The 24,956-nt window shown below is 36.5% G+C and overlaps 2 long non-coding RNA genes across 2 annotated transcripts; both read left to right on the top strand.

Annotated features, from left to right (window-relative positions):
- The first annotated feature begins 1,906 nt into the window (after positions 1–1,906).
- On the top strand, positions 1,907–2,327 carry LOC141706024 (uncharacterized). The gene is made up of 3 exons (XR_012568579.1): positions 1,907–1,933; positions 2,017–2,122; positions 2,241–2,327. It is a non-coding gene; the product is annotated as an uncharacterized LOC141706024 (long non-coding RNA).
- Positions 2,328–2,395: 68 nt separating this feature from the next.
- LOC141706023 (uncharacterized) lies at positions 2,396–3,109 on the top strand. Its single transcript, XR_012568578.1, has 3 exons — positions 2,396–2,468; positions 2,738–2,777; positions 3,035–3,109. It is a non-coding gene; the product is annotated as an uncharacterized LOC141706023 (long non-coding RNA).
- The last annotated feature ends 21,847 nt before the right edge of the window (positions 3,110–24,956 follow it).

Below are 24,956 nucleotides of genomic sequence, written 5' to 3'. Positions count from 1 at the left end.
GTCTCTCCCTCCCTCCTCCCTCCACCCTCCACCCTCCACCCTCCACCGAAAGTCTTAAATCGTTCACGGAAGGTTCAGAAGTTCCCCCAGATGTTCAACTTGATTTAATTTGTCCGAAGTTCTACTATCGATAAACCGATTCATTCGAGTGGAAGTCTATTCAATTTGTTCGAAGATATAAAGCTCGAATTGGTATATAAGTGAGCTACAAAACTCGAATTCTTAGTTTCATTTAATTTTAAATTGGGGATATTTCAATTCTAAACCCTAATTGCACTTCATGCTTGAGTAAGGATCTATTTGTTCCTAATGCTACTTGGTACATGATTCCAGAAAAGAATATAATATTAAAACCCATAACTTAATATATATATTTCTACTTTTCTATACTGCCTCGTGGTCGGGTTATCATTGTATCTCAAAGTTACTACTCAAACTCAAGAAGAATTATTGGCTTCCTACCTTGAGCAACAATCATCGATGTATTATATCTCTCTCTCTCTCTGTCTCTCTCAGTAATTGTTTTGTAGTTGTATGTTCTTTTATGCTTGGTTTGATGCTTTTATATAAAAAGTTCTGATCTTTTAACACCTTACCTGGATTAGATCTGTAGATTTTATATTAATTGTCTTTATAGTGTGTTTTATGGGTTTTTATATATCTTGAACCTGCTGACAATTGAATATGAAGATTCTTGATTGTATGTAATGTAATTTAAATTTGTATTACAATTGTTTCGGTTACCTAAGCTAATTAGTTAGTGATGTAATTGCGTGAATTTTGTTAATGATTGTTGTGTCGCAATTATCCAAGTCTTCTTTAGCTATAAGCTGATGTTGATTCGTGATCGATTTTGAATATGTGCTCTATCTCTGTCCGGGGCTATCGATTTCAAAGTCTGTTATGTCCTGTGTTTTTCACATAGAGTAAGCACCAATTAGTATTTGAATAGGTCACATATGTTTATATTTGATTTTTGTTTTTGTTTTGTTTGTGTTTTATTATCATTTAACTTATAGCTTAACATTTGTGAAGTGTGATTACTAATTGTGTCTGATGCTGCCATTATTTTATACACTCAACTAAAATTATCTTATAGAGTATAAAGCTATACTGCAGTCAAGAACATGAGTGTTGTGATCAAAAGCAGTTGATCCAAAATTAAAAGACCAATTTATCCAGGAAATTTAATTTATTCAAGGACCGTGTTTCCTGCCTTCTCTGTATTTAGAGATCCTAGTTATATCATACAGGGCCAGTTATCAAGAAGCATAATTTTTTAAAATTATAAATACCTTGTTTGTATAGAAACGGTCAATTGCAGAAATTTAAATACCTCACCTGAGGCGGAAACTTTGCATACCTTGGTTATAAGCCAAGAGGTAACCTAACTTTAATTTGAATTTATGTTTTTCTAAATCTAACAAATATGTAACATGACTGCAGATATATAACAGCATTTACTTCGGATCTGGTGTTTCTCCGAGTAAATTTAAATCCTCATCGAACAAAGGGTTTGAAAACATCATCTGTTAGTTTGAATCACGTGTAAGTGCAGTAGTTCTTCAACAGTATTATGACTGACAAATCTTTGATCTCTTGGTTATGCACACTGTTGTTTCCACTCTGGAATATTTCTGACAAGTATAATACAGACCAAGGTTCAGTGTTAACTTCAATTTAACTTTTCTAAGTTTGGAGTTGAAGCTTAATCAACATATTTTTGTGTAGAATGTGGTTTCACAGGCCTTTCAAAGCTGATAATTGGAAACTCTTTGTGGTAAGGACTAGAGTTATTTAATATGATAATTCAAAAAAAAAATCTTTTGCACTCATACTCTTTGTGTTAAGTGTTAAATTAAACATTTACAATTCGATATAATTCTTGATTTGTTTGTGATCAATTACAGAGATTGTTCACTTATGATGAGAGGTAAATCCATTTTTTATATCTACATGTATTATTATCGTAATTGATCATTTTTGTTGTTTAATTAGAATTATTTTTTTGATTAGAGATGTTACTTTGTATGCTCTCGGTATTGGAGCTTGTGGTACTAATGCTTTAGATGACAAAGATCTCAAATACGTTTACCACGAAAATGGCCAGAAATTCATTAAGGTACTATAAGTTTGTCGATTAATTGGAATTATAAGCAGATTAAGTTGGAGGAATCTATGTATAGATATTATTAAATTTTTTGAGTTTTATGTATTTTGTATCGACTTCCTAGTTGTAGGTCTTACCGACGTTTGCTGCTATATACTCACTGGGATCGATAAATATTTCTGAAATACCTAGAATGTCGTGAGTATACCTTTTTGTTTTTTTAATTCAGTCTTATCTTTGCTTTAATTTTGCCTGACTGAGCAGGTCGGTACTTATTTTTGCTAGATTTAATCCGCGCCTATTATTGCATGGACAATAGTTTATAGAAATTTACAGGCCGTTGCCTACTCATGGTAGTGTAAGGTTCTTAACCTCAAGTTCTTTATAACTAACAATTTGTGAATTTCATTGATATGTACAATTTCTTTGTTAGATTAGAGTGCCAATTTGAAATTACAATTTCTTCTATACGGATATTAGTAACCTCTGCGGAGAGATTTTAGTGTATAGTAGTGCGCGCATGTGCGTGTGCTCGCGTTAATATAAAAAAATTAAATAAGAATCTGCTTAACTATGCTCAATTCAAACTTCTATTATTACAAGTTTTGAAATTTATTGTTCATGCAGATACGGAATAAAACAAGTGTTGTGGGATTGCATGATAAAGGTTTGTGAATGATCTGATATATATATATATATATATATATCACTGTAAATCCTAATTGAATGTGATTTTTTCAGAGTTTAGAATCTATGTATTTAGTAATTACTTTGTTGCTGTCATAGTAGTAGCGATATTATTATTACCTACACGCACAATCATTTTATCAAGTTTTCATTCCCCTAAACATACATGTTACCTGATTGGTGTCACCATTAAATTAACTCGCTTTTGTTATTATGGCATGTCTTTTGATTGTATAGGTAAAGCTGCCATATTGGAACTTGAAGTTCTAAGTTATGGGGAGTCGTTTGATGAACCGATCTATATGAATCGGTAAGTTTCTAAGCAAATGACTGAAGTATATATGACTTAAATGCAATTTAATTACCAAATATCATTTATATGCTGGTTGACTCTATATTTACGGGGTGCAGGTGGCTTCTCAAAATCACCTCACCCATATTCTTACACTAACTATCAAGCAAATCGGAACGTAGGTTTTAAACATCCTAAAGTTAGCCATTTGCAGTTTATGAGGAATGTACGCAGCCCTCCCAGGTATGTCACATATTTTTACATCCGTTGCCTCTTCGCTAATTCTGGAATGTTTCATATCTCTGTATATATGGGTTTATTCTGATTTTAAACCTACCATATTTAACACTAGTGAGATTGTTGACAATTAGTATATGAATTTGATAAGAAATGCTGAGTTTTTTTTGCCTAGCAGAAATGCTGACTGTTGTTTGACTTGCTTCATATTTCATGTTACAAATACTAGGATCACTGTACAGTTTTTGAGATAAACTATTAGTAAATTTGTCTTATGTAGCAACTCCCTGTATTTTAATTTTTAGGACACAGGTAATACACTTTAATTTGAGAAACATTATGAAAGAAGAGGAACAAAGCGAGAAATAAAAGGGAAAAGAATATCTTTCAGTGACTTTTACTGCGTGTCTATCATTAGATTAGAGTAAAACATGGACAGTTCATAATTTTTGTTTTAAATCATCTCTTGTACTTTCTTCAATTTGCATCTTGTTTTTCCTGCCTGATGAGGCAATCATGCCCCTAGCGTGTGTAGCTTGGTGATATGGTGTGGCCAAATAAAGAAGGAAATAACATGAGATGAGGACATTCTTAGAGAAATGGAGGTAGCACTGAATACTGATTGGTGTGAATATCGAGCAGGGTGTGATGGTTTGGTTACATTGAGCTTAGGTATCTCAGTGATCAGCGAGGAAGAGTGATAGACTAGAATCAATCTCATGAAGATATTTTTGAAAACGAGTGGTATCACACTGCTTCACTTTTTCCTTTAGTAGCAGTAGTAGAGGGCCACATTTGTCATATCAGGCTTACCTAACAGAATAAGGCTGCCAAGAATTGTATGAGTGCATATAGTTTCACATCTCTGACCTGGGGCATTTTGCTGAAGCTAACTAGCACAAGTGAGTTTTAGTTGCACATCTACTATAATACTTTTGTGGTCTAAAAGAGTTTGATGGATAGACGATTCATGATTTTGTCATTTATTTGTGATTATTTTAGAATATTTGATTATCAATTGAAAGCTTGTACCTTAGTACCTGACTTTACTTAAGACTGGCCTAGATCTATGAGGAACCAAATATAACAGAGTGTACATTATGGCTAAATTTTCATCTTTTGTGATTTCAGGCGGTAAACTACTTGAAAATAAGGAGTCTGATGGATTTGACATGCCGAACCTTGTCGAGCAAGATCAAGGGAAAGACTCCAGAGGAGATCGGGGAGGCTGTCAAAAATTGGAAATGTTCGAAGAAGGAATAAAAGCTAGGGGTACACAAAAATTTATAGAATGGCCTTCTATAGCATCAGGAGTTCAGCCTCGTATATGATCTGATAACATCAAATTGTAGCTTAAGACAGCGCCATTCCTTCTATTGTAGCTTAAGGTCAATAGCTCTTAGTTTGGTTTTGAATGATTCTGTAATAAAACTAGATCTTGATATTTATGTTGATGAATATAAGTGTTCAGTTAGTTCATTGTTTAAATACTTTTAATGAATAAATACTGATGTCAAAAAAATGATTGGACATCCATTTTAATGAATAAATACTGATGTCAAAAAAATAATTGTACATCACCTTTAATATATAAATACTGATGTCTCAAAGGCAATTGTACATCACTTTTAGTGAAGAAAAACTGATGTCAAAGAAGTTGATGTACATCGTTTTTTCCTAAAAAACTGATGTCAAAGGCTCACATGTTCAAGTCTAAAAGAAACATAGACATCACCTTAATTGGGATAAAACTCATGTCTAAGTGCCAACATAGACATCACATTTTACTAAATAAATCGATGTTTAATATCTGATTTTACATCACCTTTATGAAAAAAATCGATGTCTATGTGGCAAAAAACATAGCTCATTATATGTTTAATCTGTTGTAATAGGTGTAATTTATTTATTAAATTATTTATTTCTAACATTTTTTGTAAAAAAACCAATGCATGGACATCAGGCAGTTTGCCAGAAATGATGTCTAAGCGAGTAAAGACATCGAGTTATGGCCGATGTCTAGAATAGACATCACCGACATCAACATCGGTTGCTAAACAACATAGACATCGGCCAAAAACTGATGTCTATGAACATTGTAATAACCCCAAAAATTTTGGACTTTTTATAACCCTTATGAATAGTGATTTTGCTGATTATGATGAATGAGAAAACTTTTCATGCAACACTTTGTAGAGGTTCTTTTATTGATATTCTGAGATCTTATTAGTACTCTATATGGCATATAAGTGTATGTAAAGATGGTCAGGATCCAAATTCGAACACTTTGATTTTTTCCGAAAATCCACCAGATACCGAAAGAATTGAGTATAAGGTAACAGGATAAAGAGGATTTAAATTTAAGGATTATAAGAGAGGATCATAAAAGGAATATAATATATTGAGAAAGATATGATCCCTCAAACGATAAACGAAAACGAAAGTTAAGCGAACCGTATAACAGATCAGCGATCATTAGCCAAGTAATTAGGAGTTAATCAAAGAGGTTAGGGATGATGATGTCATCACACCAACAAGAAGAAGACAAGTGTGGGAAGATGACATAGGAGGATGACATAAGCATGACCAAAAGGGAAGGAATTGTTGGTTGATTATAAGCCACACAAATTTTACCATGGTTAAAAGGTTAATTAACAAAATAAAAGGATATCAACCAAGCCTTTTTATGCACAAAGATCAATAAAACAAAGCAAGCTTTCCCCCCCCCTTTCATCTTCTTCACTTCGAATTTTTCACCAAAATGGTGAATTAGAAATTCAAAACACAAGCTATACTCCATGGAAAATTATAAGGTTTGTTTCTTTGGATCCTATATTTCATAACTAAGAAGAGCAAGTAGTTTGTGTGCTTGAATCAAAGGTTTTCTATCTCAAACAAATCATTTTAGTAGAGGGTGAATAGTGTTTTCAAGAACTTGAAACTTTTGATCTTGTGTTTTTGTTTAGATATAGCTTTGGTAAGGATTTTCAAGGGTTGTTCCAAGCTCCTTAGTTACTTCTACTCACCAAGGAAGGTATAATCTCATACCCTAGCCCTAATTTTGAATATTTAGAGTTTTTATGCTTGGTTTAGTTCTTGGGAAGTATGATTCATGTATATTTAGAGTTGGGTTGAATTTATAATGAGTTTGGAGTTGTAAATATTGATTATTGGTTAATGAACTTAAGTATAGCTTTAGTTCTTGTTTAGGGGTAGTATAAATTGGAAATCTTGAGATGTTGGAACTGTTGTAATGAAGTATGGATGGAGTTTGGTAGTATTGGTGGTTATGGGTTGATTTGTGGTTGATTGTGGATTGATTTGGAGTTGTACAAATTTGGTAATCGCGTAAACATAGCCGTCGTAATGCCCGATTTACCTTAGCCTGCTTTTGTTCTTAACACCAGGACCCGTTAACTCACTATTAGGTTTTGACCATTGCTATTTTTAGATAGTTCATGTTACGAGCTTCGTTTTGATATGTGGTTCGCTTGAATCCGATGTACGGTTTAGGAGAAACGTCCGTTTTAAGTAACGGCGTTCGCGAACGAACCATTACCCCTCACCTTACTTTGAAACCTTGGTTAAGGCCCTTAAATGACTAATTGGAGTATGAAACAATTATGTAAAGTGGACTAGGCAATTGGTAGGGTATTCGCGAAAGCGTCACCTTAAAATTCATAATGGTTAATTTATTAAAAATGGTGGACCCGAGGGTACTCGAACGACTTATGTGATTTGTTAAGCGTATAAATGACCATAAGCAAACGTTAGGGTTCAATTGGTTAAAGTCTAGTTTCTTAAGCGACCGTGGTTTAATTCCGACTTATGTTGTTGTTCTAGGTTATCGGACCCACTCTAAACTTAAGTCTAACCGGGAACACTCAGGCAAGTTTTCTACCCGTTATACTGTTATTATGATGTAAATATATGTATATGCATTATCTTGTGATAAGTGCATGATTGTTATTAGCAAATTTTGCGATATATTGGAGCATGCTGATATGGGATATATGCATGTCTGTTTCGTAATCTTGATATCTAATTGTTGATTCAAATGCTTATAAGTTCTATAATACATATGCTAGAGATAAACAGTAGTTGCGTATATAAGGGACCCAAAGGTGAACATTTTCTAACCCTAAAGATTGGAGGCACTACTTGTATAGAGGGAAGTGCAAAGTTTACACAAACCCCAAGAGCTCAAGTATATTTTATGCAGAAAGAGCTCAACATGCGCCAGAGGAGGTGGTTAGAGCTAATCAAGGATTATGATTATGAGATTATTTATCAGCCAGGTAAAGCCAATATGGTGGCTAACGCCCTTAGTAGAGAGGAGAGACTCAAGATGATAATGTCTTCTGAAGAGTTGATAAGAGATTTTGAGAAAATGGAAATAGAAGTGAAGGTAACCGGAGCCGGTACCGAAAAGCTGTTTGAGATTGCAATACAGCCCGAATTCTTGGAAAAGATCATATTGTGCCAAGAAAAAGTGATGAATGAAGGCAGAGAGCCAACAAATAGAGAAGAGATTAATACCGAGAAAGATGATAAGGGAATAATGAGGTATTCTGACAGAATTTGGGTTCCAAATGTTCAAGAGCTTAAGGACGAGATCTTAGATGAAAGCCATAGTTCGAGAAATAAGATTTAGGGCAAACCCTGAATGTGATAGTCAGGTTGGTCGCCATCAAGAAAGAAAGAACCCATATTATAATGAAATGGAAAACAAGGATTTTAACGTAAAAGATAACCCTGATTATGGGAGGAGAATGAAACATTTCATACGGAGAAAACAGAAGTCGAGCAAGATAGGGAGAACCAGGACGGTACTCCTATGGGGCAATTCATGGACCAGCCTAAACAAAACTTATACTTTTATCCCTAACCAACACCCTGAGGAAACAATGCGGTGAGAAATCCTTTCATGACCTTTAAGTCGCTAAGATCTCAGAGTTCCAAGGAACAGGTTGACCCAGTCGAGGCAAGAGCCTGGCTAAAGGAAATATAGGAATCATTTGAGATTCTAAATGATGGATGAATCACAAAAGACTGTTTTTGTCACTTACCCTCCTAACAGAGAGGCCACCCGCTGGTGAAAGGCCAAGGAAGGCATAAAACAAGAGATTATAATAAACTGATTTAAGTTTAGTCAATTGTTTTCAGGAAAGTACTTCCCAAGGTTATGGAGATAGTGTAAAAGCTTTAGAGCCAGAACAAAGGCAGACGAGTATGATGAATTATGAATCTTAGTTGTAAAAGTTGTCAAGATTCGTTCTGAGGACATGAATCCAGAATGACGGGATGTTTGAAATCAATGCTTATGTTGTGTTGGTTCATGAAATAATGATAAGAGAAAGGAAAATAAAAAGAAACTAAAGTGGAAAGGAATATAAAGGCAATAGAGTTTGAGGAATGATAAGGGAGTTGGGTATGAGGAAACCCTAGAGACTCGTATCAATAGAAATAGAAAAGTATGTAATCGTCAGGATGAGGGTGATTCACCATGAGTTAAAATTGATGGTTGAAGGCATAAGAGATTGTTAGTCCCTTAACAATATAGCAAGAATTACAGAAGGGGGGTTAAATGGAATTCTTGAACTTTTTCTTGATATAAAAATGTTCAACTCGATTATAGATATATTTGTTTTGATTAGCACAATGCGGAATATAAACTTTAATGAATCAAAATAAGAGTAATTAAAAACAAGAGTCTTTAAAAACTTTCTGGTGGATTTAAACAATTCCACCAGAGATATATTTAATATATCGAGAGGACTCTGTGTGCAGAAATGCTCACAGCTGCTTATACAAAATAGAACTACTAAGAACACAGGAAATGCTAAAGATAGTACTTACAAAGATTTCTCTGTGTTTGTTTCTTAGCTCTCTTAGTTGTTTTTCTATTTGCTACTCTCTTGGTTTATATATTACCAAGATTACAAAGTCAAAAGAACTGAATAAATATAAAATCTAACAGTCTTGATCTTTGCTGCTTTTCGTCATCTATTACCCAGTTAATGGGCTTCCACAGTGTGTTTGTATCCAACTCGACGGCTGTGTGTCAGCTTTCACTGTTCAACTGATGTTTGAATCTTGATATGATCATCCGTCGACTTTCAGATCATCCGTCGATGACTTACTTGATCATCCGTCGACTGCTATTTTAAACATCCGTTGAAAGTCATTTGATCATCCGTCGAAGCTTTGTTAAGCATCCGTTGATAGCTATTTTGGCACTTGACTTCATTTCACTTATACAGAATTACAAGACATTGCTTATGTACAGTTAATCAACCTATTCTGCATATCTAGTTAAAGTCAACATGACTTATATACTACTACAGATTCTATACAAAGGTGCATACAACACTGTGCTATAAACTTATTATTACATAAGCTACTCACTCGATGGATAATAAGTTACTCATCCGTCGGGACTAAAACGAGTTATCCGTCGGGACTATAATTCTTATCCGTCGAGTGCTACATTATTTCACTAAGTAAAATTTAGTTAGATGTTTTGTTTAGGTAATCATCAAGTACACAACATATTCACAACAATCTCCCCCAATTTATGTCTACTGGAATTGTAGCCATAAATTAAGAGATACTTGATGATAACAAAACATCCTAAACATATATCTTTAAAGATAAGTAGATAAAACTGAGAGTGCTTCAATTTAAACAGGACATACAAGGTTTGGCTCACAGTCAGTTCAAGATGCTCCTCTAGCCTAAGCAGATTTTTCTAGTTTCTTGAAGGTCTAGATCTTCTTCTAAGCTTTCTGTTGTTTTCTTCAATTTGATTCTGGAGCTGTCTGTGGAATTCTAATTCATCAGATTCTGAGAGATCTAACATTTCTTGCATTTCCAAGAGAGTCTCATTGCTAGAGATACTCAATTGGTCTTCTAATCTGAAGAATCTTCTCACACCCTTGTCATCCATGAATTCCATCAGCCAGTAGGGCCTTAGATGCACTCTTCTCCCTGTGTATGGGATGTTAAGAGTTTTGGGTAGTGCATCTTTGGCTCTAACACTCCTTAGCTCTTCAATCTTCTTCAATACTAATCTTCTTGCAGTTATATTAAACCCAAAGTTTTTCTTGAAGGATGAATAGACTTTGATCAACACAGCTTGGCTTTCTTGAAGTATCCTGTGAAGAGGCCACTGAATCTCTCTTCCTCCTTTGTACTTGAATACCAACCTTTCAGGCAGGTTTCTGTATGCATCAATTGCCCTTACCTCATCCAGCTCCTCCAGATAAAGGTTTAGGTCTGAGAATTCTTTGATGTCACACAAGTACAAGTAGTCTCCCTTGTTGATCTTGAGTTGAGCTTTGACTACTGCCTTGGATTTGAGAGGTGACAGCTTCACTTTCTTGACTGCCCTTGATTTTGTCCTTCTTGGCTTGGTGAGAATTGGCAAGTTGAAGTCAGGAATTGGTAATTTATCCCACTCTATTGGCTCATCCTTTGGCACAATAGGCTCTCCATGTATGTTCCTGTAGGGGTCCACCACCCTTATGTCTTCAAATACCACAGAGGGCTTTGATGCTTGAGTTTCAGCTTTAGTGGATTCCATTAGAAATTGATCTTCCAATTCCTTGTTAACAATATCCAACTTTCTTTTTGTTCTTTTAGCCAGTTCTTTCTTTCTTGGAGATTTCTTCTGTTCTTCAATCTTCTTATTTGATTCAGTAGCTTGAGGTTGTTGAGAGGGAATTTGTTGAGAAGAGTTCACAGACTGTAGCTTGGTCAAGATAGCAAACTGTTCTTTCTTTTGTTTAGACTTCTTTGCATCTAGAGCAGCTTGCCTCTTTTCCTGCTTCAATCTGACTTTTTTTTCTTCCTTTGCATGAGCAAATTATGGATGTCCAGCTACCACACAAATTTCCTTCCCATTTCTGAATATCTTTGCAATTCTCTTTCTTGAGGCTGAATCAGCTGGATCTTTGTAGAGGAGAATAGATCTTGACAGAAGCTTCTTTTCATCAGGCTTGGGTGTCTCATACACAGTATCCATAGGGTTCTTCAAAGATGACTTTGGATAGTTTGCCCTTGGTTTAAGAATTATCTCAGCCTTTTTAGTCTTGATGCAGGAAGATTGTCCTTTCTCCAGATAGTTCATGCTCATCTCATTCACATTGATTGGCTTGACATGAGAGTGATGGATGGCTGACTGATCTGGTTCCTTGACTAATTGAAACTTTTTCTGTATTTCCTCATCAATCTTTTTCCAGTTGATCAGAGTCAACTCTTCTTTATCAGCATCTTTCAAATTTGCTGCTGCTGCTGCATTTATAAGATCTATACCATCTGCAACTGGTGGCTTGGAGATAGTAATTAAAGGTACAATTACTTTGCTGATTTGAACTAAAATGTTCTCCCCCTCAGTTGGTCCTTTCTCCCCCTTACTTGATTCTCTCTCCCCCTTTTTGTTATCATCAAGTGGAGGAGTTAGGCCTTGTGCTTTAGCCAGTTGCATGAGAAGATTTGTCTGAGTCTGTTGATTTTGAAGAAGTAGAGCCACTGAATTCTCAATAACTTGAACTCTGGTCTCCAGCTTGGCTATCTTCTTGTCAGAATCTGATTCTCTTCTCAACCTTAGTAATAGATCATGCATGGTACCATATGGCATTATTGAATCCAGCTTCTCAGAGTTGTATGTCTTTAAGTCAGCTATCTTCTTTTTCAATTCATCCACACTGATATTCTGTCTTGAGTGTTGGATCGTCATTAAGTGCAAAGAGTCTAGATGAGCTTTAAGAACAGCCTTGGTACCAGCATCTGAAGCTTCCTGAAGGGCTTGCTGAATAGCTGTTACTTGTTTTACCAAAGACACCTCAAATTGTCCTGGTGTAAATTCCTTTGTCCATGCCCATTCAGGTAAACTTAAAGCAGAACTTGGGCCTTCAGCTCCCCCTAAGTTCATGCTACCATTCAAAGAACTAGAGTCATCATCATCAGAATTTACTCCAAATTCTTCAGATGGCTCTCCAGCTTGAGGAGGCATCCTGTTTACAACAGCTTTATCTCTTTGAAGAGATTCTGTGGTGTGCACTAAGTGCAAAGTCTGCTCTGCCTCCACATTGCCCTGAGCAGCCAACAGTTGATAGGCTGAAACAGGGTGAGTAAAAGTGTCAGCATCCAAGGAAATGTTATCAATTACAGCTTTGTAATGTTGCTGAATTTGTCTTTCCTTTTCAGCATCATCCACAATCATTGACTCACTAGCAATGGCCGGTTCCATCCTTATTTCTCCAGTACCTGCTTTTCTCTCATGTTCTCTCTTTTGTTGCATCAGGGTCTCACCCTGGCTCCCCACCCTCACACCCTCACCTTCACCTACTAAGGTGGGACTCCTCTCACTCACTTTTGCCAATCCTGAATGAATGGATTGCTGAGATTCACTCTTTTCCTCTCCTTTTGCCTGGGAGCAACCCAGCCTCTCACTCAATGCACTCTCCTCTCTCAGTCCTAAGAGTGATTGTATTACCACCAAGTCTTCTGCACTTGAAATTATTGAAGTTTAAAGTTGTGCAGAAATACTCGACGGATAAGTGATATCCGTCGGGTGAGTGGTAAAGCTATCCGACGGATAACTGCTGTTAAGCTTATCCGTCGGGATACAATCACTACTCGATGGATGAGCAATATCCATCGAGAGAGTGGAAATGAATGAGGTGGGAAGAGAAACTATTGTTGACTCTGTGTTGATTGAAGTTATTTGAGGCACAGATGTCACAATAGAATCAGAAAGAATTGGCAAGTGAGCCAACAAATCATCTAAAAGATGATGCTCACTTGCACTGGATTTTGGCTTCCCCAACAGAGTTAAAGAAGGGGAATCAGGAATTGAAGTGTTTATCATGTCCACTTCCAGTGAGTTGGTTGGTGAGTATTGTGTTTCAGTGGCTTCTATAATGAGAGATTTTGGCTGTGACTCCACATTTATTGGAGCCACATCAATCTGAATTTGAGAAGGTGCAGGGACTGTGTCTTTAGCACCAGTTTGCACTAATTGTGTGCCCTGTGCATCCCTAGTTGTTTTGGATTTCTTCTTTCTAGTGTAAGTTTGGTGTGAGCTTGTGTCCCTAACCCTCTTGGCCTGTGCTATTGGATGAGAGCTTTGTTCAATAGCCACATCCTTTTGGGAGGATGCAGCTAGAAGTGAGCTTCTGTCCTTTTTAAGCACTGCAGTTTGTTGGGAAACTGCAGTGTGGCTAGGCTGGGATTCACTCATCTCTCCAACCTTATCCTTGGGGTTTCTTTGATGTTCACCCCTTCCCTCACCTATCTTACCCTCCTTCACACTCCCCTCTTTGGCTTTGGTAGATTTTTCAACTGGTACCTTTTGAGAGATACCAGAGGGGGTTTTCTTTGATTTGGATTTGGGAATTGCAGTTGTTTTGGCAGCTTTGGCAGGCAACTGTTTGGTCATTTTCACAGTTGCCATAGCTATGCCTGAAGTCAAAGAAATAGAAGAGATTGGAATAGTTGAGGGTATGGATAAACTTACCTTACTTACCTGAGGTGTCAGCATTACAGGAAAATAGAACATTGGCATATCCTTGTGATGGTTGGCTCTGTTCAAGTCTGCAATGATTCTTCTCTCTTGAACCCAACAAGCTAATTTGTTGTTTGGGTTCTCAAGTTCAATCTCTTGACAAAGATGGTTAGCCAAAAGCATAAAAAATCTAGCATTGTAAATATTCTTTCCTCTTTTGGCTAAGTCACCTAATTTAAAACCTAACTCATACACAACAAGGTCACTGAAATTATAATATTTGTCTGTAACTAGCATGTATAGCATGTTAAGCATGGAAATGTTCACAGAATCAAAATTACTGATTTTTCCAGAAAAGACTTTAGTTACTACATCACACAAGTAACTCCATTCCTTCCTAAGACCTAGTCTTCTAATTTCACTTAGTTTTGCAGTAGGAAGTGCATAATGAATGGAATTAAGCATATTGACAATATCAGTGTCAGTGTGTGGTGCAGTTACATTATCATCAGGAATCTTGAAACATGCTTTTATTACATCACTATTGATACAGAAATCATTACCTTTGATGGTCAGAGTGATGGTTTTGTCAGTAGAGTTGTAGATTGCTGTTGTCCACATTTCCTCAACAACTTCACAATAGATTGTGGGTGATTCCAGCATAGCAAAACTTAACTTGCAGTTCTTCACGAAGTCCATTATCTTATGATAGTCTTCAGATTGCTGAATCCCCTTATTGACCAAGGCAGTGAAGTTGTTCTTCTCATAGATGAACCCAGTCTGTGACATGATCTTTACTACAGGTGCCATTATTAGAGAAGAAAAGCTTGAAGAGAAAGAGGATTTTTGCTTGAGAGAGAATGAAATAACACAGTTGAATTTGAGAATGATAAAAGAAAATGATTAGAATGAAATAGGCTTTTATACTTTGCTCAGACTCAACGGATGAAAATAATAAAGAGAAGTAAATTACCCAATAGAAATTGCCTAAAACGACCGTTTTAAAATAAGCTTTAAAAATTCCACCCATTATCCGTCGTGTAATGCTTATAAACTGTAAGTATACTCGATGGATAATGTTCAGGGAATTAACGGTTCAGATTTAGATACTTCGACGGATGAGGATAAAATGTTATCCGTCGAGCTTTAAAATATTCCAGAAAAGTAATTGATTTTTATTTACAATTTGTATATCGACGGATGACGCAACCCGATGGATAATGGTCATCCGTCGAGATACAAATTTTGACTTAGCGAAAATTTCATCCAAGACTAAAAATCAACTAAATTTCTGGCTTCTTTTCAAATTGCAAGAATAATACAGATAAATTCAAGAGTAATTAAGCATACCTAACTCACTTACCAACCTAGAAAAGGTGGATTCATCCAGTGGCTTGGTAAAAATATCTGCAAGTTGCTTCTCACTTGGAACAAAATGTAACTCTACAGTACCATTCATTACATGTTCCCTTATGAAATGGTACTTGATGTCTATATGCTTTGTCCTTGAATGTTGCACTGGATTTTCAGTGATGGCAATTGCACTTGTGTTGTCACAGAAAATAGGAATCCTTTCAACTTGCAAACCATAGTCTAGCAATTGATTTTTCATCCATAAAATCTGTGCACAGCAACTGCCAGCAGCAATATATTCAGCTTCAGCTGTGGAAGTAGAAACTGAATTTTGCTTTTTACTGAACCAGGACACAAGCTTGTCTCCTAAAAATTGACAGGTTCCTGTTGTGCTTTTTCTATCAATTCTACAACCTGTATAATCTGCATCTGAATAACCAGTTAGATCAAAACCAGAATCTCTAGGATACCAAATGCCAAGGTTTGGTGTTCCTTTGAGATATCTGAAAATTCTTTTAATAGCTATCAAATGAGACTCTCTAGGATCAGCCTGAAATCTAGCACACAAACATGTAACAAACATTATATCTGGCCTACTGGTTGTTAAGTACAGAAGTGAGCCAACCATGCCTCTATAACTTGAAATATCCACAGACTTTTCAGTAGTGTTTAGTTCAAGCTTAGTTGCAGTGGCCATGGGAGTTTTTGCAGATGTGCAATCCATTAGATCAAACTTCTTTAAAAGATCAAAAATATACTTAGTTTGACTAATGAATATTCCATCACTAACTTGCTTAACTTGTAAACCAAGAAAGTAAGTTAGTTCTCCCATCATACTCATTTCATACTTGCTTTGCATCAGTTTGGCAAACTTTTTACAAAGTTTCTCATCTGTAGAGCCAAAAATAATGTCATCTACATAAATTTGAACAAGTATGTTAGAGCCATTCACATTTCTGAAAAATAAAGTTTTATCTACAGTACCTCTTGTGAAGTGACTTTCCAAAAGGAACTTTGATAAAGTGTCATACCAGGCTCTAGGTGCATGCTTCAGTCCATAAAGTGCTTTCAGTAGATAATAGACATACTCTGGGAAATTTGGATCTTCAAAGCCAGGAGGTTGACTTACATACACTTCTTCCTCCAAATCTCCATTCAGAAAGGCACTTTTGACATCCATTTGATAGACCTTGAAATTGGCATGGGCTGCATAGGCTAAGAAGATTCTGATGGCTTCAAGTCTTGCAACAGGAGCAAATGTTTCATCAAAATCTATCCCTTCTTGCTGACAATAGCCTTTAGCAACCAATCTTGCTTTGTTCCTTACTACTATGCCATTTTCATCCATCTTGTTTCTGAATACCCATTTGGTGTCTATTGGATTCTTTCCTTTAGGCTTGGGTACCAGCTTCCATACTTTATTCCTTTCAAATTGGTTTAGCTCCTCTTGCATAGCTAAAATCCAATTAGGATCTAATAAGGCTTCTTCTACCTTCTTTGGTTCTTCCTTAGACAGGAAGCTGCTGTCTAGACATTCTTCTTGAGTTGCTCTCCTGGTTTGAACTCTGGAAGAAACATCACCAATAATCAGTTCAAAGGGGTGATCTTTTGTCCATTTTCTTGGTTGAGGTAGATTAGCCCTAGATGAAGAGACCTCAATGTTGTCTTGATGTGTGATTGAGTTTTGATTGCTAGAAACTCCCCCTGAGTTTGTGGATCTTTGATTTGAGATTGGGGTGCTTTCTATGGGTGATCTGCCTTGACTTCCTGCTCCTTTTGATAACCCGACGGATGGTGAATTTTGAGTATCGACGGATGAGGCAGGTTGTCTTCCGACGGATAATACAGATTGCCTTCCGACGGATGAAGCATTATGTAACTCAACGGATGTTGAGTTTTGTGCTTCATTTGTAGTAGATTTGTCTGCATTATCCTTAGACACTTTTTCTTGATCACTCTCATCATCACTTTCATCACTGACCATCTCAACATTGTCGAATTTGAGGCTCTCATGGTAATCTCCATCTTTTAGTCCTTCAATCTTTTTATCATCAAACACAACATGTATAGATTCAACAACAATGTTGGTTCTTAGATTGTAGACTCTATATGCTTTACCAACAGCATATCCAACAAAAATTCCTTCATCTGCTTTAGCATCAAACTTCCCATTTTGATCAGTTTGATTTCTCAGAATATAGCATTTACAACCAAAGACATGAAGAAAGTTCAGAGTTGGCTTCTTGTTTTTGAACAATTGATAAGGTGTCTTGCATTTTGCTTGATTAATCAGAGAGATGTTCTGAGTATAGCATGCAGTGTTGACCGCTTCAGCCCAGAAATATGTTGGTAATTTTGATTCTTCAAGCATTGTCCTTGTAGCTTCAATAAGAGATCTATTCTTTCTTTCCACTACTCCATTCTGTTGTGGAGTCCTTGCTGCTGAAAACTCATGCAAGATCCCATTTTCCTCACAGGATGCTCTCATGACATAGTTCTTAAACTCAGTTCCATTGTCACTCCTGATTCTTTTAACTTTGAAATCAGGATGATTGTTAACTTGCCTTATGTAATTGATGATGATTTCACTAGCTTCATATTTGGACTTTAGGAAATAGGTCAAGGAGAACTTTGAGAAATCATCTACAATTACTAGGCAAAATCTTTTCTTTGAGATTGACAATACATTGACTGGTCCAAACAAATCCATATGAAGCAGTTGCAGAGGTTCTTCAATTGCTGAATCAAGTTTCTTCCTGAAAGATGCTTTAATTTGCTTCCCTTTTTGGTAGGCATCACACAGTCCATCCTTTGTAAACTCCACCAGAGGAATGCCTCTAACCAGCTCTTTCTTTACCAGCTCATTCATGGTCTTGAAGTTCAAATGGGATAGCTTCTTGTGCCATAGCCAACTTTCATCTTGACTTGCTTTACTGAGAAGACAAGTTACAGATTCTACTTTAGTTGAGTTGAAGTCAGCTAGATACACATTTCCTCTTCTCACACCAGTGAGAACCATTTTGTTGTTTTGATTATTAATCACAACACAGGTTTCTTTGTTGAAGGTTACTGAGTTGCCTTTATCACAAAGCTGGCTGATACTCAACAGATTGTGTTTGAGACCATCCACTAAGGCAACCTCTTCAATGATGACATTGTCCTTTGAAATCAAGCCATATCCCATAGTATAACCTTTGCTGTCATCTCCAAAAGTGATACTTGGGCCAGCTCTCTCTTCAAACTCTGTGAGCAGGGTAGAATCACCAGTCATGTGTCTTGAACAACCACTATCCAAGTACCAAAGATTCCTTTTGTTTCCCTGCACACATCAAAATCAAATCAAGTTGATTTTGGTACCCAAGTTTCCTTGGGTCCTGCCTTGTTAGCTTTCTTCTTCTGTTTCTTAGGTCTTAACTCATTTGACTTAGGAATTTCAGATTCTTCCTTAGTCATTTGGGTTGGGCCTTTGAAACCACTAGATGCAACAGAATTATTATACATGTTATGGCTAACAGGAAATGGCATGCTTGGTGCAAACATGTTATTCCAGTAAGGCATGCTAAATGGCATTTGAGGCATATTGTATGCAGCATAATATGGATTAGGTGCAAATGGCATGTTAACAAACCGTGCATTCATGTTCTGTGTAGGCATAACATTAACAGGCATAGGAGGCATGGCATTCATGTTAGAGAATTGAGGCTGAACAGACATGGGAGTAGGCATGGCAGATTTGCAATTAACAGACAAATGATTTACACTACCATATTTGACACAGATTTTTCTAGGAACATATTTGTCAGGTGTGTAGTTATTATGTTTGTTAATCCCTACTTTACCATTCCTATTATTTTTCCTTTTAGTCTCTATTTTTACCTCTATCTTCTCAAGTCTGTCACTCAACTGTTTGACAGTCATGTGACCAACATTAGCCTTCTTCCCTTTCTTGGCTTGACTTGACTCCCCTGAAACAAAGTTCTTGGAAACAGACCCATACTTTTCATTTAGCTTGGTTAATTTGGCTTTGCTAATGGGTTTGCTCACAGCCGACGGATTAGGATTTTTATCATTCGACGGATAACACATTTTGTTATCCGACGGATAGTCCTCATCATCCGTCGAGACATCTGTCAGCAATCCATCTATCAAAATAGGTTCTAGTTTCTCCTTATTCTTTTTCCAGGCTTCATCACAAAAGGACTTAATTCCTTGAACCTTGGTGATTTGAGCATGAACATCGCATGGATGTTTTCCATGCTTTAATCACCTCCTGTTCACGATCAAGCTGCTTCTTTAAAATTTCTTCCTTTTTCAAGGACTCAGTTAATTCCTCCTTAGCAATTCTACACTCAATAATTAGTTTCTCAAACTCAACAAACTAAGACTCAAGCACATTATTCCTCTCACTCAAAAACAAGTTGTTTTCTTTGATTTTAGCATTTTCTTTAGTGAGGGACTTAAGTGTAACACGCAAATGATACAATTCTGTAGACATGTCATTTATTGCATCATTACACTCAGCTTTAGATAAATGTGCAAGGTTTGTAGTAATTACCTGATTGCTTGAGGAACTTGTCTCTGTTTTATCTGATTTGGCCATAAGGGCTAGATTGACATAGCTGACATCCTCATCTTCATCCAAACCATCAGCTGCCCAGTCATTCTCTTGTATAATAAAAGCCCTTTCCTTCTGTTTGAGTAGATCAAAGTATTTTTGCTTATAATCCACAGACTCAAATCTCTTCTTACTGGAATCTGACTTTCTACACTCATTTGCAAAATGCCCTGCCAAGCCACATTTGAAACACTTGAATTTTGACTTATCCACCATGTTTCTATTTGGCTTGGCAGCTCCAAAGTTCTTCTTGAACTTGAGCTTGGCAAATCTTCTTGAAAGGAATGCTAGGTGCTCATCAATGTCCTCCATATCATCTTGACTCAAAAAATCTTCACTTTCTGCAGCTAGCCCTTTACCCTTGCTTTCACAGGCCTTTGAAGTTGATTCCACAGCTTCCATCTTCACTTCCTTCTCCTTTTCCAGTTCAGCCACTAGTGCAATGGATCCTCCTTTCTTCTTTCTTCTTTCCTCTCTCCATTCTTTCATCCTGCTCTATTTCAAGCTCATAGGTCTTCAGAATGCCATACAGTCTCTCCAAAGTAAACTCCTCATAATCTTGAGAGTTTCTCAATGAGACTGTCATTGGTTTCCATTCCTTTGGAAGAGATCTGAGAAATTTCAGATTGGAGTCTTTAGTCTGATAGACTCTTCCATGCAATTTAAGAGCATTTAGTAGCTTTTGGAATCTACTAAAAATGTCAGTGAGTGACTCACTTTCTTCATTGTGAAAATGCTCATATTGCTGAATCAGGAGCTGCATTTTATTTTCTCTTACTTGCTCAGTACCATCACAGATTATCTGTATTGTGTCCCAAACTTCCTTGGCAGTCTTGCAGTTGATGATGTTATCAAACATATCTGCATCAACACCATTGAACATAATGTTCATGGCCTTTTTATCTTTCCTGACTTGTTCAAGATCAGGTTCAGACCATTCATGCCTTGGCTTTGGAACAGATGGTTCATTTCCTGTTGCAGCTCTCATTGGAACATGAGGGCCTCCTTCTATGCAGTCCACATAGGCCTCATCTTGAGAAAATATATGAAGATACATCTTTACCTTCCAATGATGGTAATTATCTTTATCAAGAAAAGGAATCTTGACTCCAACATCTTTCTTGTTCATCTTGCTGTATTGTTTTGATCTTTAAACTCTTTGTAGATTAAGCGCCTGCTCTGATACCAATTGTTAGTCCCTTAACAATATAGCAAGAATTACAGAAGGGGGGTTGAATGGAATTCTTGAACTTTTTCTTGAAATAAAAATGTTCAACTCGATTATAGATATATTTGTTTTGATTAGCACAATGCGGAATATAAACTTTAATGAATCAAAACAAGAGTAATTAAAAACAAGAGTCTTTAAAAACTTTCTGGTGGATTTAAATAATTCCACCAGAGATATATTTAATATATCGAGAGGACTCTGTGTGGAGAAATGCTCACAGCTGCTTATACAAAATAGAACTACTAAGAACACAGGAAATGCTAAAGATAGTGCTTACAAAGATTTCTCTGTGTTTGTTTCTTAGCTCTCTTAGTTGTTTTTCTATTTGCTACTCTCTTGGTTTATATATTACCAAGATTACAAAGTCAAAAAAACTGAATAAATATAAAATCTAACAGTCTTGATCTTTGCTGCTTTTCATCCTCTATTACCCAGTTAATGGGCTTCCACAGTGTGTTTGTATCCAACTCGACGGTTGTGTGTCAGCTTTCACTGTTCAACTGATGTTTGAATCTTGATATGATCATCCGTCGACTTTCAGATCATCCGTCGATGACTTACTTGATCATCCATCGACTGCTATTTTAAACATCCGTTGAAAGTCATTTGATCATCCGTCGAAGCTTTGTTAAGCATCCGTTGATAGCTATTTTGGCACTTGACTTCATTTCACTTATACAGAATTACAAGACATTGCTTATGTACAGTTAATCAACCTATTCTGCATATCTAGTTAAAGTCAACAAGACTTATATACTACTACAGATTCTATACAAAGGTGCATACAACACTGTGCTACAAACTTATTATTACATAAGCTACTCACTCGATGGATAATAAGTTACTCATCCGTCGGGACTAAAACGAGTTATCCGTCGGGACTATAATTCTTATCCGTCGAGTGCTACATTATTTCACTAAGTAAAATTTACTTAGATGTTTTGTTTAGGTAATCATCAAGTACACAACATATTCACAACAGAGATACATATATTTTATCCCCTGTAAGTTGGGAGGATTCGAGGAAACCTTGAGATAGTTCGAAGGATAAATAATGAGACGCGGATAGACTGAGGAGAAAAGGAAGTAAGAAATTAGGAAAATTGGATGAAGGAAGTGACCTTCAAGAATGTGAAGTGTAAGACCGGTGGCTTGATACCCAGAAAGAGAGAGGCCAGGTATGAAAGATATCCCAACATTGAGATGACTGTTGAGATAAACAACAAAAGTAAATAGGGAATTATTAAGAAGAAGTTCACGTTGAACACGACCAATATCTTCCAGGACATCCCTGTTGTCATTACCAAACTAGGAAAGAAAAGCGGGTAACCATTGTTATCTTTTGGAGGCCATATGGATTGACCTTAACTTGAATAAGGATGCTATTGTGAAATTCGGTATAGACTATCGAGGTGGAAATGATTGAATAAGACACCCTTATCGGGGATACATGACTTGATTTATCTATGGACGGATGCAAGTACCTTTTTAAAAAGGTGGAATTAAGGATGGAACCTCGATAACTTGAGATGAACCATAGAGGAATACATAAAGGTTGGCATTTCACCCTTAATAGGGACAACATGAGTTTTGACAGTATGAATTGGAAAGGATTAAAGTAACAACAACCTTTAAGGATCAGTGGAGAAATTTTTCAGAAGTATATAGACAATGATTCTGGTATTAGTAAATGGTATCTTGGTATGCCCTGTGCCTAGGGTGTACATGATGAAGGATTTAAGGATAACCTTAGAGGTTTTACAAGGAGAAAGGTACTATTCAAAGTTCTCAAGAATAGAAATTTTGATGAAGGAAATATGACGTAATTATAATAATGCCAGGTGGGGCACGTGTTGAACCATAAGAAAGTATAGATCGATCCAATGAGGGTCGAGATTGGTGAAAACAAGAAGGACCCAAGATAAGAGACGTCCTAAGTATGATCGAGAGTCAGTCGTGGCAATGTTCACATCTAAAGACTAAGGCAATGACTTATGGAAAAATGGTGATTTTTTTTCTCACCAGGACTTAAGAGAAGCATTTTCACATAAGCAGTGATTGAAATGAGGTAGAAAATTTAGTTGGAGGTGGTTAATATGACATTGATTGTAAGGAAATTTTACTATCAGGAAAGGCCAAAGAGGTGGCCAACACTTTAAGTGTAAGAGGACAATTATCGGCGCTCGTACCAGAGGAATACAATGATAATGGTTAATTCCGTGAAGGTTGTATTATGGTGTGAAAGATTGACATTCCTTCTGATGACTGTGCGGTACTCAACCGTAATAGTAGTTTGGTAAAGATTTAATTCATGTAATCACCGTGAGCGGGCTTTCTATCTTAGAATGTCCTATCTTGAGATAAGCCAGGAGCATGTTACGAAAGGACTAAATGAAACTTTGAGCTTCATGTCTCCCAGTAAAGAAATATGGTTAATAATGGTATTAGCCTGCTATCGTTGCTTTGATTGAAACTCTTCAGCAATTTTATCTGCTTCATGTCATATATGTACGTCAGGATCAGGAATGTTCTTCACGAATCATGAATGGTGATTATGTTAACTCCTTAGAAGAATTCTATACGACATGTATGGACTCCGTATGGTTAGATATTAAGATTTCATAGAAAATGAATGACTACAGTGGGTCAGTGGTGGACCATAGTAATGCAGCAATGATTCTGCGAGTAATGAGTCGATTACAACCGTGAGAGTTGTAGTGTAATGGATGTTGAGATTGGGTACCACTAATCGGGTTGTGGTGATGTATAAGTTATCATTGATAGACTAATTAAGTGGATTATCTACATATTAAATACTTATTCCTTCTTATCAATAGAGAGTCGTATTACTATACGAGGAAGGTTGCGATTCAAGCATAAAATTCTAATAATAATGACGTCTAGAATGAAATCCCAGATTCAATTTTCGATGTCGAGGGAGTTTCAAAGGTGACTGTTTATAAGCTCGAGCAAGAGCATGGGTCCATAGAATGATGGACGGAATAGTAAATATTTAGGCATGTGAAATGCGATGCTATTATACTTGATGTTGATTTATATACATATATGTTTTGTTCTCCTATGATAAACCTCTATAGTTCAGAGGTAGATTCTGAGCCAGATATTTTGTGGCAGTATATTTTTATATATATATATATAATTCTCTTCAATTCGTTCTTTTCTCTCCTTTTCATTTCATGTAAGATGAGAAGAACAACCCTTCCAGAAGGGGAGGTATTGCCGAATGACTATCTATCTGTGTGATAGAAGCTTATTAGGATATCGCATGTTGTTTAATTGTTTGTCAAGTACTAAAGGCTGGCCACCTTCTGTACTAATTATGCGATATAACAAGTGTTCATGATCATAGTGATCTCTCAATAAATTCTTTTACTTCTATATGATGGATCAAGCTTTCAAAGATAGAAGCAGCTAGAAAGGAGTCGTATCAGTGCGGTAGTATTCCGAATCTAACACGTTCGTGATACTAAGGTTGACATGGTTATTAAAAGGTTATTGAATGCTAACGAGCAAAAGTATAACCAGTATAATATTAGGAACAGAAGATAGTACCGATTACGAACTGGAAAAGAATGGGTATTGAGAAGCAAAAGCTATAACGCTAGAAGTTATGATGAGGGTCTGTGCAATAAACTTGAATGAATTTGGAACGATCACTTAACACGGATTGAGCTTTCTTACAACGATAGATGATATGTCAGTATTGAGATGTCGCCTTATGAGATCCTTGAGGGAAGACGATGTCGATCTCCCTTATATTAGGATGAAGCTGCAGAGCGCAAGATGCTCGGACCAGCATTGGTCCAAAGGACCAAGGATATAATAGATCTAATCAGAGGACGGCTGGTAGTAGCCTGAGATGGACATAAGAAGTATGTTGATTTGACATAAAATGACAAA

Source organism: Apium graveolens, chromosome 2 (genome assembly GCF_009905375.1).
Source record: "Apium graveolens cultivar Ventura chromosome 2, ASM990537v1, whole genome shotgun sequence".
Taxonomy (NCBI): Eukaryota; Viridiplantae; Streptophyta; class Magnoliopsida; order Apiales; family Apiaceae; genus Apium; species Apium graveolens.
This window is presented reverse-complemented; position numbering and strand designations above follow the sequence as displayed.